At 39.0% G+C, this 13541-nt stretch overlaps 1 protein-coding gene across 8 annotated transcripts in view; it reads right to left on the bottom strand.

Annotated features, from left to right (window-relative positions):
* Positions 1-13541, bottom strand: part of TBC1D5 (TBC1 domain family member 5) — a 548696-nt gene that overhangs the window by 96441 nt on the left and 438714 nt on the right. The gene's annotated exons all lie outside the window — the stretch shown is intronic.

The raw sequence follows: 13541 nt of genomic DNA, 5'->3' as shown, positions 1-13541 counted from the left end.
TTCAGAATTCAGCAATTCTTTTGAAGTTTGCACTTTCTATGTCATCTATTCTCATATAGGAGTTTAATAAGTGCCCAGGTAGTAGAAATACAAAAGCAAACTGACCAATGCACATTTTCATAAAAGCAGCAACACATTGTACTTTCTGGCATGTAGTATTATTTATAAACTTGCAGAAATGTCCTTGAATCATTAGGTTGGGTGTGTCTATTTACATAGGTTGCTATTATTTAATATGTCTATTATTTAAAAGTATCAAGTGCCTCAGGCAAATACAAATTAACCAAATACACTTTCAGTTTATAAAAATGTAACACGTTAATAGCATAACTTAAATGAATACCATCATCTCTGAAAGGTTAAATTATATATATTTTTCCTTAAATAGTTTCTAAAAACTTATAAATAAATGTGTTCCAATGTTTACCTGAACATATAACTCAAGTTAATAATTAGGACTTAGAACCAGAGCATGCCCTGTCCTTTGAGAGATCTAACTAGACATAAAAAAGGCTGCATTTTATCTTAATAGAAAATTACCAATATGCTTTGATATCAGTCCTTGGAGACATAATCCCAAGGCACGAATATACTTGCATGTAGGCGGGGGTACATAATTGCTAAGGTTAGATAGTTTGAAATTCATCAAGCTAACAAGCTGCATCTTAAGGCCATGATGGACCTTTTCATTTTCTGCTGAAAAGAGAATATTTACAGAGCTCAACCCTTTCATATCTCTTCCAAGTCAGCCGTAATCATCTGACAAAAATGACAATCCCTTGATTTAGCTCCAGCTACTACTCCACTGGTTTGGTATTCAACACAGTTCTACAATAATCAAATCTGAATTGCCTTGATGAAGATAACTGATGCTTCCATGACTACCATACTATTAAGTCTAACAGTGCAACTTCTAGCTCTCTAGGAATTACATAGGTTTCCTCTTGGTAGCTGATGACAACCTGGACCCAAGCATAACGGGAAAATGAAATAGAGGTCAAAGCCACTGGCAGACTGACAGTGCATTCATGATTTATTTTAAAAATTAACTCGCGTAGGACTATCACTCATAACCAATTTTGTTCTTTATTCTCAGTACCTGAAAACATTTTGTTTTCGTTACTATAAAAGGCTTTTCTTCTCTGACTTTCAACAAATTAATAAAGGATTATGTTCCTCTTTGCTAGAAAACAATGAAAGCAGGGAATGCATGGAGCAATTTCTTGAAACATCTTTATAAAGAAATGACAAGCAATTCAAGACACGAAGTGCTGATCTATCTAAGCACTTAAAGCCATTATTAGGAATAATGATCTAACTTGAACATATGAATGAGGCTCAAGTATTGCTTTCACTGAGGCCTATTTAAATTCCTAGGAGACTTACTAGTATCAAAAGGAGAGGCAGTTTAAAGTGCCACTGTACTGGGATGGAAAAGAAAGAATCAAAAGATGATGTTGAAAAATAGTATTTGAAATGTAAGAAAATAACATCAGAAGTTATAGTTTAAAGTCATTCAATAGGGTTTTCTATCTGAGAAGGTGATATTGTTACTAAAACAGAAGTATGTGTACACATGGATGGTCTAGACCAGCACTGTCCAACAGAAATATAATGTGGGTCACAAATGCAGGCTTCATATGTAATTTAAAATGTTATAGCAACCACGTTAAAAAAAAAAAGAGTGAAAGTAAATGTAATAATATTTTGCTTCATTTGGTATATCCAAAATGTTGTCATTTTAACATGTAATCAATATAAAAAATAGAGATATTTTACATGCTTTCTTTCGTACAAAGTGTTTGAAATCTTGTGTATACTTTACACTGAGAGCACATCTCAGTTTGGACCAGCCACACTTCAGGTGCTCAATGGCCACCTGTGGCTGTAGCTACTGAATGTCTGATACCTCTGTAAACCAACATGTGGCTATAGAAATCAACAGGTATAGACACTTATTTAAAAAGGGCACATGCCTTTTTTTATACATTAAGATTCAGTACTGACAGTTCTTTAATTCACCTATAATTCTTCTCTTTTAATTTAGTTTAGTCTCTTCTGAATAAGGTTTTAAAAAGTCAAGAAATTTTGGAGCAATATCTTCTCACACAACTATGTACCAAAATGACAGCAATGGTTTCCTTAGCGGGATGAGATTAAATGAGCAGAATTCTAACCTCATGCAATTGAAACATTTTAAAAGTAACATTTGCCTTTCTTATTTCAAAGGATTTTTTTCCAAATAAAATTTAACAGAAATATAACAGTTTTGATTTCTATTTTTTTATAGATCTGGAATTTCCTCTAAAATGTAAGAGCCACTAGAATTCTACACATATAAAACTCTGTATGTAAGAAAGACCAGACCCAATGACAGTTTTAAGTTCTCATTGTGTAGGACATGTGATGTGGACAACTTTATTTTTTTTTTATTTTTATTTTTTAACATCTTTATTGGAGTATAATTGCTTTACAATGGTGTGTTAGTTTCTGCTGTACAACAAAATGAATCAGTTATATATATACATATGTTCCCATATCTCATCCCTCTTGCGTCTCCCTCCCTCCCATCCTCCCTATCCCACCCCTCCAGGCGATCACAAAGCACTGAGCTGATCTCGCTGTGGTGGACAACTTTAAAAGTATGTCTTTGCAAAAGATTGGAACAATTAGTAATTATTTTAAACCCACTTTCACACAGTCAGGATTCCAAATATTATAAGCTTTTCCAAGCCAATGTACACTAAAAAAAAAAAAAAAAAGCAAAAACGAAAACAACAAAAAAACCCACTTCTGTTTATTTGGGGGAATTTTTCTTCAGAAGAAAAAATGGTAATTATACCCTAACTTATATTGGTCTGTGTACAGAGGAATACCAATTATGTTTCATGACCTGAGAAGTCTACATAACTATACATGAAAATGCAGAAATCACAAATTCAATCCACCCTGGGTTTACCATGCCTTTCCTAGACCAACCTGGATGGACTTGAAATAAATCTTCCACAAGATTGCAGCTAATTAACTTCCCAAGTACCACTCCATCCTTCTCTGTTAACAAGCTGTTGGAGCTCTTCTTAAGGCTTTCTCTTCAGCATGTTACTTTATGGTAATAGAAGAAGAATGCTGAAACTCCCACCTGTGGCACAGATAGGCTGAAATCTGGGGAGGCAGCTTAGAGCCTTGTGGACAAAATGACTTACAGAAGCAGGATAGATAACAGTAGAAACAAGTATCCTAGAGGGAACTATACGGAAAAAAACCAAAACAAACCAAACTCGTGTGGTACTTCTGAATTTTCAAAATGCTTTGGTTAATTTGGCGTGATCAAATCAATTTACAAGTAGTGCTTAAATGACAGCAATCAATGTTAGGGACAAAACTGATTGAAACCTAACCTCTCCGTTATAGTTAACATTCTTCACTTCTGAGTTCTATATTATACGATAGTAAGCTGTACCTTAATGTAATTTCAGGAAAAACACTCTGTCCCTTACTGAGTGTGGCTTTTGATGGTGGACAACGCCCCTCCTCTCTACTCTGTAATAGAAGTCCCTCCCTACCACCCTTACCCGCACAGTAATATTTCAGGACTTTAAGTTCAAACTCACTTTGCTACGGTAATGTACAAAAATATTTAAATGCTAACCCACACTAAGTACAACTAACCACAAGAAGTGAAATTAACCACAAGATGAAATGTGACAATTTTCCTTGTTCTGAGACTGGTGAAATCAAACTCATCCAACAAAGGTCATCACAAATAGTACTTTCTAGACTGATCCCCTAACTCCCTTCCCTCACCTGAGGATGATAATCTCCTTTTGCATTGTTAATGGGAACTCCAGAAGGAAAAGAGTCTGAGGTACTCATCCTGCTTGGAACAACACATCGCCTGTCTTTCAAAGGGCTGGCTATTTGTAAACACACGTAGAACTGAACAGAGCAAAAGATAAGCAATTCCAGTGATCCCTGTTCTAATCTATGAATGTACCAGCAGGAGGTAAAGAAGAGTAAAAGTGTTACATTAGAAACAAAGGGACTAAGGTAGACCTAACATCTGCTTTAGAGGTACAGGCTGCCTGGCAGGGGAGGCCAGGGATCTGGAGTCAGGGAGGTTCAAGTCCAGAGCCCGCCCCTCCCACGCCTGGCTGGGAAGAAGTCAATTTACACTCCGGCTCCGGTTTTCTCATCTGCAACATAACGGAAAGGATTAAACGGGACAATGAAAATTGAGTGCGGCACAGTGCTGGGCACTTCGTAAAAACTCAATAAAATGGAAGCTACAATTACCTTCTGATACCACTGACACTGATAAACAGAACTTTGACAGCAGATCTGACAGCTTGACGACTTGAAATCCATGATAACAAACAGGTAGAGAAAGCAGTGTTTCGTCCTTCTGATAACCATATATAAACTTAGGGCAGATTTTGCCAAACATTCCACTTTTTAAAAAGTAAAAACACATATTTAGGAAAATACATCATGCACATTGGACCTCATATGTGGGGAGAAAAGCTGTCTTATTTCTCAGAACAGGAGTACGTACATACATACAATTTTTAAAAAATTGTAAAACCACATACTATTAATGCACAGTTGTTCGCCAGCTAATGAGGTTACAGTAATTAAAGTGATTTCCTACAATAAGTCCAAATTATTATTTTTATAGTTTATTGGTTACAATTTTTACATTAAACTGATAAAGTTCCTGTAGCACTTGTTTACTAAAAAAGGTTAATTTATATTTACAATATAAATACAATGTCTGTTCGGCATGAAGAAAAATACTTGACAAATGAAGCATTACTTAGTGTGCTTTCCCCTAATGCCTTGCTACCAACTCTTAATTTTTAGCATGGCAGATTAGGGGAAGAATAAGGCTCAGAAGGAGAAACAGCACTGTAAAAAATACGTCGAACGTTTCCCTTTGATGAAAAATGAGACTCTTATTTTAGTGAATATGTTATTGCCTCAATGCTGGGGGAAAAGCAACTGCCATTAGAAAAACGAATTGCTCAGCTGTTTATAAGCAAAAAGCTCTGGGGGAATTTCTCAGGACCCCAAAGGCAAAGCATTACAGGGTTATGCAAACATATGTTGCAGGTGTTTTAGGGGAGACAGGTGGGCAAAACTCAGCCCTGGAAGAGGAGTTAGTTTAATACGCTGTAGTTGAAACGACATAACCTAAGTGCATCCAAGTGCAGGGCTGCCATGGCACCAGTGAACCAGAGCTGCAGAGCAAAAGCTCTCCCTAAAATAATTATCTTGTTAGTGCCAAGCAAACAGCATTTTTTCCTTCTTGTAGTTTTACAGAAAACAAACACTGTCAATTACTTTTTCTTTTTTTTTCCCCCCCAACTAAAGGTATTTTAAACCTGGAACAAAGAACAGCCTGAAACAGTGATAATTATCCGAAAAAGATAAGGATGAAGTATTGTTGCCTTCATTTAAACAAATATTCCTAAGAAGACAGTTTGTTGTAATATCCCCTCTTTGGTTCACTAGGCAACATTATATTTATCATAATTCTCCTAAAGCCTAAGATATTTCTATATTAAAATGCTAATTTTGTCTTTTCTTTTGCCTGTAATTAAAGCTGGAGAGATTTGTGATCTGATATTCACTGATTGCTAGAGGGTCCACAAAGGTCTCAACATTTCTGTTTCTTATTGCTACATACTGCCCTCTTCATTAAAATTAGATAGAGTAACACAGTGGATCAAAAAGGCAGCCACTATAATCCTAAATGCTCACAAAATTCCCTTAAAAAAAAAAATATATATATATATAAGTGGCATTATCTAGATATTGCTGTCAAACCTAGATTTGTATTTTATTTCCTTCATCATTTATCTAGGAGTTGATTTTCTTTTTATATTATGTGCTATTGAGACAGTACTGATTTTACCGTTATGTATTTATGTGTAATAGTAATACTGAGCCATACCTTCCTTATATAAACCACTTTCCCTTTTTTTGTTTTAAGAACCCATGCCATGAATTAAATGCCAAATGCTTTGCATAAAATAAGTTCACAAAACATCAGATTTGGAAAAACAAAATCTAGTTTGGTTTTTTTTTTACAACATTACAAAATCTAAAACGTGGATACCACATAGACCTTCATCAAAAAAAAAAAAAAAAGAAAACAGATCTTTTTAACAAGGTTGTAAATGAGAATTTCACTTCAGTACCAGATTAAAATGACCTCTGGTTTATATACTAATAGTTCCTATGTCTTTTGATAGGAAATATATATTACAGATATTAGGTATTAAGACTTAGCGCATTTGACAGAAAAATTTCGGTAATTTCAATCTATGAATCTACAGATTAAAACAAAAAGGGAAAAAAAAAGAGAGAATTTAAAAGACCTTAAAAAAATAGGAAGCAAAAATTGTTAATTGTTAAAGACACAGACAAAACCTCTGAACCCATGCCAGCCTCATTTTACATACTGAATAAGCCCAATTCCCTAAAGTGACATCCGCATCTATACCCTGGCAAGCCAAGATCTCAGATGGCAGAGAAGCATTTTAAACCACCTGTGCGTTATGCTCGGCTGTAGCTTCATACAATAAATAGACACCAAAAGAGAAATAATTTTTTTTCCTTTTTCTATTGTATTTACATTTTGAATTTAGCATGCAGGAAGATGCCAGATTAACATGCCCCCATATATATATATGGAAAGCAGTTCATGTTTACACATTTTCTTTGTTACTAATCCTGGGCCTCAAAATATTCCTTTTAGGTAGTTGGTGAGCTCTGTTCAGCAGCACTGAACTCTTCACCTTTTCCCTTCCTTGAATATGAGCAGAGTGGGGGAGGAGGAGCCTTACTTCAATGGTTTAGAGACAACTGGAAACCCATTTATCTTTTCCTAAGACTGAAGGTTCCCAACCGTCAATGATACAAAGCAAAAAAGGAAAGAGAGAATCTCAAAAAAAAAAAAGAATCTTAAATATTCCATTTTGGGAAAGAGACTTAAGAAACTAAAATCTCAGATATAAAAATTACCATCGTAAATTTTTATTTTTAGAAATGTTAAAATAATTTTAAACAAATTATCATCAAAATAGAAGCTATTTACAAAATGGTTTTAGGAGTTTTGAATCCTCAAGAATAAGTCTATGTGACCCCATAGGACTGAGAACCCTGTTTTGAGAAATTTTACCCCATCTTCTTCCCTTTCGTCACCTGCTATTGTAATTGCCAAGGCAACAAAAGCTGAGCTCCTGCGCTGAGGTCTGGTAAAAGAAAGCCTTGCACAGTCACACTTCTCATGCAATATTGGGAGTAACTTCAATGATAAAACATCTTGCAATTAAAAATTCTATTATGTAAATACACTTTTACTAAGGTCATTCATTTACACTCTATCTTTTCTGATACTTTTTAGGATAACCATGAAGTATTTATACTGAACTTTAAAATGTCCAAGAGAGAAATTAGAAAGCAAACATAGGGCTTCCCTGGTGGCGCAGTGGTGAAGAATCTCCCTGCCAATGCAGGGGACACGGGTTCAATCCCTGGTCCAGGAAGATCCCACATGCTGTGGAACAACAAAGTCCATGCGCCACAACTACTGAGCCTGTACTCTAGAGCCCGCGAGCCACAACTACTGAAGCCCGCGCGCCTAGAGCCCGTGCTCCGCAACAAGAGAAGCCACTGCAATGAGAAGCCCGCGCACCGCAACGAAGAGTAGCCCCCGCTCGCCGCAACTAGAGAAAGCCTGCATGCAGCAACGAAGACCCAACGCAGCCAAAAATAAATAAATAAAATAAATTTATTAAAAAACCAAAAAAAAACCTGCTAAGCCTCTATGTCTGGTATTAACATTTCAGACCACTTCTTAGAATCCTAAACCCAGGACATGACACATCTGGGGCTGGGCAAGTTCCACCGTCCCGTCTCCCCAATGACTCCCGTGGTGCGATCCCACTGCTGCATGACCAGGACTCTCACTGTGGTTCAGACCTGTCTTAATTCTTCTGTTGACTATATCAAGTCTCTAATCTCGTGTCCCTCTGATCTGTATATATAATGCCACCAGAATCACCTAAAAATATAGGCCTGATTTTTTTTTTTACCTCCCTTCCTTAGTTCTGAATCAAGTCTCAATTGCCAACCAAATAAAGTTCCAATTTCTTAGTGTGACATTCAAGGACCTCCATGATCCGGGCCCTAAAACACTTCTCATATCACCCACCATGTACCCCATGTTTCACTCACCACAGTCTATGGGCATTCCCCACATCTCCAGACTTTAGGTAAACTGTTCTCTCAGGTTAGAGTTGTCTACACACTGTTCTCTGCTTTCTGGAATCCTTCTCATTCTTAGTCAAATACGCCTCCTGTGTGAAGCCTTTTGTGAATTTCCACATCACTCCACCGCCTCCATTCTAACAGCGTGCTAATTTTAAGTTGATTTTGCATTTACTCCACCTTGCCTTGCATGATGGTTACTTGTATACATGTCTGTCTTGCACGTAGAGTGTAAGTTCCCTGAGGGCTGAGTCACGTCCAGATCTCCCTTCGTATCCTCTCTGCCTCTTGCAAAGTGTCTGGTACATGGTATGATCTATGAACTACATAAAACGAAGAGCTCGCCAGAGTCTGGCCTTTAAAGAAAGAGCTGCAGAGAACTAGGGTGAAGATCCATCTGACCTGCACGTCTGCATGACTAATGGAAGGCTCAGAGAGTAGCCCACACAAGTCCTGTCCTCAGTGTGAGGCCAAAGGTGCTGCCATTACACCCAGTTTAGAAAGAAGCTCCAAAAAGTCTAGCTGGCAGTGAGTGTGATCTCATGCTGCTCCCAAAGTTTCTCTGGATGAACAGAAGCCTAACTCACTGAGTCCAACATCATGATCACAATTCAGGTCACAAAAATGGAAAGAAGTCCAGTCAGCAGACAGCAGAGTGAACACGAGTTGGCCATGACTACCTGACCACACCCCTGTTTGGTGGGTTATTTCACAAAGGAGCAGCTGGCTGAGTGGCTGTGGATGGCACCCTGCTTTATAAAGAAAAACACAGGCAATATAATTAACTTTTCCTAATTGAGTTGAATTCCTTGCAGGCAGTAGGTTGTCTGACTATTTCGTTTTGTTTTTCTGGTGTGATATTGTCTTTTGTTTGTCTGGGTCTTCATAGGAGTTTTACTAGGAAATTGAGAATCTGGATGTCATTTTAAAACCAAGAGGTGCTATCTAAGCTGGATGGCAAGGGAGGTTGTGACGCTGCCAGTAGGAGAGGGGCAGAAACAGCAATCCATGTAGAAGGAAGACAACACAGAGCTGGGGTGAAGACACTATGGAAAGAAACATTCTTCTGTCTTTATCCAGCCAGCCAGCCAGCCACCCATCCACGAATCCTTCTATCCAAATACCTCCTATGTGTCAGGCGCCGTGCTAGATACCAGCAGTACAATGGTGACACAACAGTTATGACTCTACCCTTAAAGAGCGGGAGGATGAGACAATGAAGTAATTACACACATCAATGTAAGATCGTGCCCGTGCCGAGTGCTTAGATAAGGGAAGTATAGGGTGCGGTGGAAGTGCAGAATGGGGTGATTTTATTTCATCAGAGAGATCAGGGAGGAACTTCCCAGAGGAAGTGATGATGAACAGCAATCTGAAGGAAGAGGGATTGTCAACTATGTTTGAGTTGTGGGGGAAGGTTCCAGAGAGCAGCAGTGCAGCAGTGAGGAAAATTCTTGTCATTCTTGGAGCTCTCAACAGCCTTGAAAATGTGACTTCTTTTTCTAGACAGCACTATTTAATGATCAATGATGTCTAGAACCTTCAAACTTTATCTGTCTATACACCTACATTAAAAAGCAGTAGATAATTTTATTTTTATTTTTTAAAAGGTTAGCATTTATTTATTTATGGCCACTCAGTGCGGCCTGCGGGATCTTAGTTCCCCAACCAGGGATCAAACCCGGGGCTCCCCTACAGTGGAAGCACGGAGTCCTAACCACTGAACCGCCAGGATATTCCCAATAATTTGTAGAAAATCAACAAATAACAATACAGTAAATTATTCAGGGAGGGGCGGAGTCAAGATGGCGGTGTGGGAAGACGTGGAGTTCACACCTCCTCACAACTGGCTGCCTGCTGGAGGCTGGTGGGGGACCTCGACACCCAAGGAGACAGGAGGAACCCCCAAGCGAACTGGTAGAATGTGGGGGGACTGAGGGGGCAGGAGAAGTGGAGGCTGGATGAGACTGACGCCCCTGAGGAGAGGCTGAGAGGGGGGAGGGGTTCCCACGCCTGGAGGGACCCTCGGGAGCTCCGATCAGGTGGGAGCGCACCCAGCGTTTCCCCTGCCCAGTCAGACAGGGAAGTCTGCCCAGCTCTCCGGCCAGGTCCTACACCCTCAGAGGCACCCTCTGGGCCACACTGGTCCTGGGGGTGTAGGAGGGAGGCCAGGGCAGAACAAGAAAGGCAGGCAGGTGGGGCCCTCCAGGACTGGAGGAGCAGGGGGAGGAGCGAGGGTGTTTGCCCCACCCACCTGGGCCAGGGAAGCCTGCCGGGCTCCCAGGCCAGGCCCCCCGCCCTGCTAGGCCACCTCCCCCACACTGGGTCACACTGGTCCTGGGGGGTAGGAGGGAGGCCTGGGGAGAGCAGGAGTGGCAGGCGGGAAGGGGCCTCCAGGAGTGGAGGAGAAGTGGAGGCTGGACAGGCCACTGGGGCCCAGGAAGCCTGCTGGGTTCCCAGGTGGGGTCCCCAGCCCTCTGAGACCAGAGGCAGGAGGCACGCCTGGGTCCCTTCTGTTCCGATGAGCCTAAGCCCCACTCCCACACCACCCAGGGCCTTTTCCAGCCTGGTGGGTCCAAAGCATAGGTCCCACCCACAGCCCAAACCCCACCCCTGCTTAGGGCCTGCCCTCCACAGCCAAGGCCTTTTCTACCTCTTTTTTTGTTTTCCCTTCTCCTCTTTTTTACTAGTGTGGTTCTGTTTTACCTTCTGGTTGTTGTTTCATCTATATTTTAATTTTTATATTCTTTCTAACATATCTGTTAGTTTCCTAGTCTAATTTTATTTTTTAGTGTTATTGTTCTCCTTTTTTTTTTCTGCCCCAGATGGCTTGCGGGATTGTGGTTCATGAGCCAGGGTCTGGACAGAAGCTCCTGCAGTGGGAGCTCTGAGTCCAAACCACTGGACTAACAGAGAACCTCAGACCCCAGGGAATATTCATCAGAGTGACATCTCCTGGAGTTCCTCATCTCGGCACCAAGACCCAGCTCTAAACAACAGCCTACAAACTCCAGTGTTGGAAGCCTCAGGCCAAACAACCAGTAAGACAGGAACACAATTCCACCCATCAAAATAATAATAATAATAATAATAATACTGAGATGGCAAAAAAATATGTCACAGATGAAGGAGCAAGGTAAAAACCTACAAGACCAAATAAATGAAGAGGAAATAGGCAATCTACCTGAAAAAGAATTCAGAGTAAAGATAGTAAAGATGATCCAGAATCTCGGAAATAGAATGGAGGCATGGATTGAGAAAATACAAGAAATGTTTAACAAAGATCTAGAAGAACTAAGGAACAAACAAACAGAGATGAACAACAAAACAACTGAAAAGAAAAATACACTAGAAGGAATCAATAACAGAATAACTGAGGCAGAAGAACAAATAAGTGAGCTGGAAGACAAAATGGTGGAAATAACTGCTGAGGAACAGAATAAATAAAAAAGAAGGAAAAGAATTGAAGACAATCTCAGAGACCTCTGGGACAACACTAAACACACTAACATTAGACTTATAGGGGTCCCAGAAGAAGAAGAGAAAAACAAAGGGTCTGAGAAAATATTTGAAGAGATTACATTCAAAAACTTCACTAACATGGGAAAGGAAAGAGTCACCCAAGTCCAGGAAGCGCAGAGAGTCCCTTACACGATAAACCCAAGGAGAAACACACCAAGACACATATTAATCAAACTAACAAAAATTAAATTCAAAGAAAAAACATTAAAAGCAGCAAGGGAAAAACAAAAAATAACATACAAAGGAATCCCCATAAAGGAGTGGCAGGATATACTTAAAGTGATGAAAGAGAACAACCTACAACCAAGATTAATCTACCCAGAAAGGATCTCATTCAGATTCAATGGAGAAATCAAAATATTTTCAGACAAGCAAAAGCTAAGAGAATTCAGCACCACCAAACCAGCTCTACAACAAATGCGAAAGAAACTTCTCTAGGCGGGAAACACAAGAGAAGAAAAAAACCCACAAAAACAAACCCAAAACAATTCAGAAAATGTTAATAGGAACATACATATCGATAATAACCTTGAATGTAAGTGGATTAAATGCCCCAACCAAAAGACACAGTCTGGCTGAATGGATACAAAAACAAGACCCATATATATATATTGTCTACAAGAGACCCACTTCAAACCTAGGGACACATACAGACTGAAAGTGAAGGGATGGAAAAAGACATTCCATGCAAATGGAAATCGAAAGAAAGCTGAAGTAGCAATACTTGTATCATATAAAATAGACATTAAAATAAAGACTGTTACAACAGATAAGGAAGGACACTACATAATGATCAAGGGATCAATCCAAGAAGAAGTATAACAATTATAAATGTTTATACACCCAACACAGGAGCACCTCAATACATAAGGAAAATGCTAACAACCATGAAAGGGGAAATTGACAGTAACACAGTAATAGTAAGGGACTTTAACACCCCACTTACACCAATGGACAGATCATCCAAACAGAAAATAAATAAGGAAACACAGCTTTAAATGACACAACAGACCAGATAGATTTAATTGATATTTATAGAACATTCCACCTGAAAGTGGCAGAGTACACTTTCTTCTCACGTGCACACAGAACATTCTCCAGGACAGATAACATTTTGGGTCACAAATCAAGCCTCGGAAAATTTAAGAAAATTGAAATCGTATTAAGCATCTTTTCTGAACACAACGCTATGAGATTGCAAATAAATTACAAGAAAAAGACTGTAAAAAGCAGAAATACATGGAGGCTAAACAGTGTGCTACTAAATAACCAAGAGATCACTGAAGAAATCAAAGAAGAAATAAAAAAAATACATAGAAACAAATGACAACAAAAACACAACAACCGAAAACCTATGGGATGCAGCAAAAGCAGTTCTAAGAGGGAAGTTTATAGCAATTCAACCTCACCTCAAGAAAGAAGAAAAATCTCAAATAAAAAATCTAACCCTATACCTAAAGCAACTAGAAAAAGGAGAACAAAGAAAACCCAAAGTCAGTAGAAGTAAAGAAATCATAAAGATCAGAGCAGAAATAAATGAAATAGAAATGAAAAAAACAATAGCAAAGATCAATAAAACTAACTGGTTCTTTGAGAAGATAAAATTGATAAATGCTTAGCCAGCCTCATCAAGAAAAAAAGGGAGAGGATGCAAATCAATAAAATTAGAAATGAAAAAGGAGAAATCACAACTGACACCGCAAAAATGCAAAGGATTATAAGAGACTACTACAGACAAATATATG

Source organism: Orcinus orca, chromosome 5 (assembly GCF_937001465.1).
Source record: "Orcinus orca chromosome 5, mOrcOrc1.1, whole genome shotgun sequence".
In the NCBI taxonomy this organism is placed as follows: domain Eukaryota; kingdom Metazoa; phylum Chordata; class Mammalia; order Artiodactyla; family Delphinidae; genus Orcinus; species Orcinus orca.
This window is presented reverse-complemented; position numbering and strand designations above follow the sequence as displayed.